Source organism: Pseudopodoces humilis, chromosome 6 (genome assembly GCF_049639895.1).
Source record: "Pseudopodoces humilis isolate 2021_Gansu_Grassland_sample_001 chromosome 6, ASM4963989v1, whole genome shotgun sequence".
In the NCBI taxonomy this organism is placed as follows: Eukaryota; Metazoa; Chordata; class Aves; order Passeriformes; family Paridae; genus Pseudopodoces; species Pseudopodoces humilis.
In genome coordinates this window covers 43,631,018-43,637,766 of record NC_142205.1, presented here as the reverse complement: position 1 = coordinate 43,637,766, position 6,749 = coordinate 43,631,018, and positions in this window count along the sequence as shown.

The window sequence follows — 6,749 nt, the reverse complement described above, 5'->3', positions numbered from 1 at the left end:
TTATTCCCCTCCCAGCAGCATCCTTGGGCACAGGGAGCACATTTCCTGCAGTGCTCAGGTAGTCCTGAGCACATTTCCTCAGGACTACCTGAGGGCTTTGTTTTCTTCAGGTTTGACATGGTCTCCTGAGTTCTGCAGACACCTGCTGCATCCTTTAGCCTTGTTTTCTGGAGAAGGCGTGTTCCAGTCCCCAAGGCAAGGAAGTGCATGTCTTTGCCTCTTCCTCTTGCTTGAAAATTCCCTGACTCCCTGCATCATCCCAGCCTCCTTGCAAATAGGCTGCCTGAAGCCACTTGCCCTCCTGCAGACTCACAGAGCCAGGTCTCCTGGGCAGGTGGAGAGGCCAGGAGAGGAGTCAGACATTTGCTGGTGGGGTGGGAAGCGACTCCTTCCATCTCTCTGGAGGCTGAGGTGCTGGCAAGGAGAGAGCAACTGGACTAGTGTGTGTTTCCATCCCGGCCCTCTGGAGATTTCAGCACACAGGGCTGACAGCACTTGCTGCCTGTGTGTGGATGGGAGAAACCCCGGTCCTGCTCCTGACAGGGGAGGATGCTTTTCTATTTCTGCTCACTACCCGTTCACTCCAGATCGAGGAAGCAGAGAGGGAAGCCTCTGTTTTTTGTTTTTTCTCAATGCTAAATTTCCATTCTTCTTTGCCTGCCTCAGTGAGCCAAGCATCAAACCAAGGGCTTGATATGTCCTCTGGGGGTAAAATGCTCCTCAAAATGAGGCCTATTTCTTTCTACTGAAGCTGAAATGTGCTGTCTCCCTTATCTAAAAGCGTGGGATGGGGGATAAAGAAGATGCACACAGGCCTAGTTCAGCCTGCTGCCACTCCCTCTGTCCTGGTTGATTTGCCACTGCCCCTCGTCATACTGATGCCTGTCACTCTGCTGACAGCATGAGACACAAACACCAGTTTGCCTTGGCCAGAAAACTTGCCTTGCAAAGAAAAAAAGCCAGCTCAGGGCTTTTCACTTGGAGAGAAAGAGAGTGAGAAGAATAGACTTGAAAGCAAATTCCCATGTTTTTTTTTTGCTTTGGGTGAGAGCTTTTCCCACGCTCCATTGGAAGGAGTGCAAGGAGCAAATGTTTCCCAGTGCCTGCAAACCCCAAACACTGCTGAGGAGCAAGGGAAAAAGCCAGTCTCATTGGAGAGAGGCAGAAATCAGCGGCGTGCACTCCTCAGTGCCTCGTGCCTGTGTGTCTGCTCCTTCCATGCCAATGGCTTTTCCAGGCCTAGCTGTGTTTTCTGGCTGTGGTGAGAGTGTCAGACTCTGGAGTACTCTGACATGAGGACAGGTAGTGTTTGCTGTCTCCCACAAAGCTGCTCCATGATGCCAAAGGCTGCTGCTTCTTCTGTGAGAGTCACAGATGCTGAATTGGGAAGAGGCTGGTGGGTTTGTTTCCCAAGCTGACACCTGGGGAGCTGTGTAACATTTTTTTGTGTTTGCTTGGCACTGGTCAAGGACTATTACCTTACTCTGTGAGACTTTTGCTACTCTGTCTAAGGAAGGCTGGGAAAACAAGCCTGGTTCACTCCATCTCTCAGGTCTTTGCCTGGCTCAAGCCCTGTCCCTCACCACCCTTCTTTGGTGGATTCCTGACACCTGTTTCAGAGTTGAGAATTGTCTGAAAACTGATCTGAAAAATCAATTAACATCTTGCCCCTTGCCAGTCATCAGCCCAGTCTCCAGGACCAATCTTTCCCAGAGCACCAAGTGCTTTGGGGCCTCCCCTCATCCTCTCCAACTCCATGTGCTTTCCACAGAAAGCTGGTGTTTAGCAGCCAGTCTCCAGCAGGGCTGTGCAAAACCCATCCATGCGTGGGAGAGCGTGCCCATGCAACTCGCACCCTGGGAACCGGTTCACCAGCTCTGCAAGCAGAGGCCTGTCTGGTGAGGGAATCTGTGTCTCGGCTCTTGAGGAGCCGTGTGTCTTTAAAACACCCCGAGCATGAGAGATTTGAGGACAGCTTTTGGAAGCGAGGAACCAGCTGAGGCTGGGGATGCTCAGCAGGCATCCGTGAGGATTTGGTTCAGCTTTTCAAGGAGACTTATGTCAGGGGAAGTCTGGAAGCTGGTGCTCACTAAGCTGTTTAGAGATGTGGCCCCTGCTTCATCCCAAGGTGCTCAGGGCTGCTTGGCAGTCTGTCCTGATAAATGCCCCAGCAGCCTTGGGAGCCTGCTGCTTTTCCCAGATGGCCAAGTAAAGAGCATTTCTGACAACAAAGGCCTGCCCAGGGGTCCCAGTTTTAAACACAGCACTGGCATCCGATTGCTGGTGCACCTCGGCATCTTCTCATCAACGAGAAGCCGTCTTTGCCCCCCTCCCCTTGCCTTCGGTCCTGCTCATAGAAATCCGTGACTGTATCCTGCAAGCGCCCCTATCTGCTCCTGCGATCTCCCTTTGTTTGGCTGCCAGCTCTCTGCACCTGCGTGCATGCCTGCTCCCCCTCCCCGCTGTGGTTAGTCCTTCCCTCTCCCGGCCCTTTTCCAGGGCAGGAAAGCGGGTTTTAGCCGGGTCCAAGGGCTAAGGGAGTATTTGGCAATGGCAGGCATTCCCACTCCAATGGCAGCCCAGCGGTAGGTGGGATGGCACACGCAGGCAGCTCGGTTATTTGTGAATGAAGCACGAGTTGCTCTGTGATTAACCCTCTGGAGGGATCCTGCCCAGATCTGTCCCAATGGGAGCTGGAATCTCCATGTTTCCTTTGCTAATTGAGCCTGAATTGTATTAGCTAATCCCATCCCCAAATCCCCCAGCTGTCCAAAGCTTACTAAGAGCAACCACACACGCCGGCTGGGAGTTTGTCTCCTGTAGGGACAGGGATTACTGTAACGAAGTGTGTGTAGTTTTGTGGAGTTTTGTGGAGTTTTGTGGAGTTTTGTGGAGTTTTGGAGTTTCGGAGTGGGGTTTTTCAGCCTTTTTTTGGGGGGGGAGGGCTGGGGAAGGAGGGAGTATAGATTTTATAGATTGTATAGAGGGTATAGATTGCTTGGCAATCTATAGCCAAATGCTATAGCCATTATCTCCCATGCCACAGAGAATATGCATCATAAAAAAAAGACACTGTCGTCAAGTGTCTACAGGTGATGTAGAACCAGGGATACACAGAGTTAATGTCAGTCAGATGCTGGGTGCTCCCACCTCTGTCATGATGCCCACCCCCAGGTTAGTTCCTTTTCTTACACAGATCTCTGGGACAGGCTAATTTGGAGGCAATGACCTGCCCTGCCCTTTTCCTGCTCCAGGTTACCACCAGACTCTGCATCAGCATCACCAAGACCCTTCGAGTGATGGCAGGAAGCAGATGAGGCCCCTGGCCAGCATGGGCTCCAAGTATTCCCCAGCTACACAGGGAAAGGAAACAAGCTGGACAGACCCACTTGAGAGCATTCCCTGTCCAGAAGGAACCACAGCAGACAGACCACCAGTCCAGAGAAACCTCTCCTCTAGAGACCTAGCTTGAATAGAAGGAGGAGGTTCTCTGCTGCAGTTTTGTCTTTTAAAGAGAAGCAGGGACTGAGTCATTAAAATCTTATCTATGTCATCTTCGTTTGCTTGAGCTTTTGTAGCCTCTTCTCCCACCCAAACTACCTCAAGAGAGCAGGGACTGGAGCAGCTGTGGGAGTCCCTGGCCACAGCATACAAAGCCCACTTGTTATCAGCACTGTCATGTGCCTCTCTGCCCCCTCCCCCTTCCCAGCTCCACCACAACCGCTGCATCCCAACAGCGCAAGCCGAGCATCCATCAAAAGGGCTATTATCCCATGATTTCTTAACAGTCACTGTTGCTCTTGGGTATGGAGAACCAAGCTCCCCCTTTGACACTGCCCCGAGCAAAGGACTAGCGGTGCCTGTCGCTGGTTGGCATTCTGATCTGCAGATCGTCACAGCAGCTGGGCTGGGATGGGGGCTGCTGCCTGCACTCGGGCTTGCTTTAGCAACTTAGGCCTTCCCTCCAGTCCTACAAGGTAGACAGGTCCTATGGAGTTCATACTTTTGGCCTCCAGATGTTATCAGTGAGGGTAACTCCCATGGAGGGTGGTTAAGAGACCACATCCTTCATTCTTTATGGCTGATGCTTTTAATCTGCTCTTCCTGGACTGGAGGAGAAAAAGGGCACAGAAACAAAGCCACTAACCCCTGGAGTGGGCAAAGGGTCTGTAGTGCATGGAGAGGCAGCTTCCAGAGTTGTGTTCATTGACTCAAGCAACTTGTGACTGGCTCCAGGAGCCTGCTGGAGGGTGCCCCTTTGCCCTTTCACCCCACAGGCAGCAGGTGCTGGCACTAGTTGCCCTTGGCTCCGTCACAGGCACATTTTTCTTGCTGCATATGAACAAGCAAGCTGGTGGCAGCACAGACAGTGCCACCTCACTTCCACAGACGAGATCTACCAGCTGTAACACCATGGACAAGGCTGGACTCCCAACAGAGACAGCCAGACACCCCAGCACATCAGGGACCAGGAGGAGATCTGTGCACCACAAGTGGAAACTCAGATTTGCTCAACCACACAGCGTAGACCATAACTGATAAAAGATATCACAATTTTCCTGTTGCTGGGTATTTTTTAAGTCTCTTGGAGTAAAAAACACTATTAGCACCAGCAATCTTGGTAACTGGGCAACTTTGCTGGTCATGAGTGATGCTGAACCCATCTCCAGAAAGCTTTGCTTTATTTGTCTGCCTGCAGAGACACTCAGTGTGGGTTTGTGCTTGTTTGTCTGCCTGTTCCCAAGGGGTTACTCTTACAGATGACACTTTGAAAACAAGACTCAGTGATGGTCTCCTTTCTGCCAGTGAGGGATGGTGCTTGAAGCTCCAGTCATCCTAAAGTTTCCCTTTGTGCTGTCAGGGTTGCTCTGAGCCATGTGCCTTGTTGCTGTGACAGTATTATGGAAAACAATACATTGGGAGACATATGGCTGGCCAGGATATGTAGTCATGTCTTAGCAGGCATTGTGTTCTGCTTTCCACTTGAGAGGGCTTCTTTTCTGCCAGTTTTCTTGGACATTGAGAAAATACCAAAACTGGACAATGGTGAATACTGTACTGGGGAAACCACGTGACTTTACAGGCACATAAAATCCATCATGCTTGGTCTCAGACCTTACGGAATAAGTGTTTTATAAATACTAGAGGGTGTTCAATTTTCTACTGAAATCTCTAGCCATTAACAGGCTGGCTTCATTAGAAAAAAAGAAATTTTAATTATCCTGTAATCCAAAGGCCTCTGGCATGGGAAAAGTTTTCCTACTTGGGATAAACATCTCAGGAGAATTCACTCCAGTGCTGTTCCAGTGTGGACAAAGCATGAATTTTAAATCTGACTTTTCTTCTCAAAGCTATCCTTGATTCTTCACTAAGAAGGCTTGCTGAGAAAATGATAGTGCTCCTATTGAAAAGAGTGGAGGCCCTTTTTAAAGTTTCAGGTATGTAATTTAGATACTTGAATTCGAAGAAGTTTACCATCCTCCAGGATTTGCCAGGCATGCAGCCACAACCCCACCTGGGCTAGTTAGAGCTGTGCTCTTTCCTTCAAACTTTCTAAAACAGAGAAAATATCAGAAATTCGGGCCGTTCGTTTTCCCTGCTCATTTTTCCCTCCCACAGATGAGCTGATCTGTGCTAGGAGAGAGGTTTCTGTCACAGTTAGGGCATTTCTGAGAGATCATTTACTTGTACGACTGGGTATGCTGGCACTAGGATCCCACATACAAAAAGATGCAGCAAATTGATTGTGAGTGGTTCGCTTCAAAAAGGAAGCAGGAGGCTGTTAGGCAGATGTCTTCACAGCAATACAACAAACTAAGTGGGGGAGTTCTGGGGTCTCTGGACTGCTTTAATAACTGATCAAAAAAGAAGAGAGAACATGAGCAGACAGACACAACTGCAAAAGACCAGCCAGCCAGGATGTTTGCAAAGTGTGCTACTGCCAAAATTCCCTGAAGGGGAAGAATTTACTGGGATGATTGGTTCCTGAGAAAGATTTTTTTTTTTCTATAAGTGCTGTGCATATCTCCAGTTTCTGTTTTGTTATTTGGGGCTTGGATTCTCCATTATGCAAGCCTATTTGCCTTTTTAATCCACTATTATGTATGAGACTAGGAATGCTTTGTTGCGCTAAAGCAGCGGTGACTTCAGCAAGGAACTGAACTAAGGCACTGACCAGGGCAGGGGGAGAACTGCTTTGGTTTTTCCTAGTTTCAAAGAATTTAGATGCTCAAAACTACACACCATAGCACAAGTACCAGGGTAAGTGAAGACTATCCTGGTAGTCTTTTCCAGCTTGCCCTAAAGCATAGCTCAGCCACTACAGTGAACAAAATCTCATCCTGTTCCCTTTTCATGAAGCCCAGCCTCCCACACCAGCAGAGGTTGGAGATTTTCCTGAGATGCTGTCTGCAGTTTTTGCACAGTGGGGTCAAATTCTGACTTCAGTTGCAGCAAACTTCTCTCTCCCTTCCACAGCATCCCTTCGGGATGAACTTCACCATGTCGTTGTCCGGCAAGCTCGACGAAGATGAGTGAACCCTGTGAACCCTCTGGCTCCCCGCGCCTTCCAATTGAAGACACGGTCTTCAAGGTTGGTGTCGGGGTGCGGGGCGTAGGACCCCACGGGATCCGTGCGGGGCTGCTGCGTTCGTGGGCTCTGCAAGCCGCGGGGGCCGATGCCCGCCGGGATGTCCGTGGGTCAGAGCCTGTCTGAGGGAGCGCTGCTGGGGCGGGGGCGCAGCGGGGAT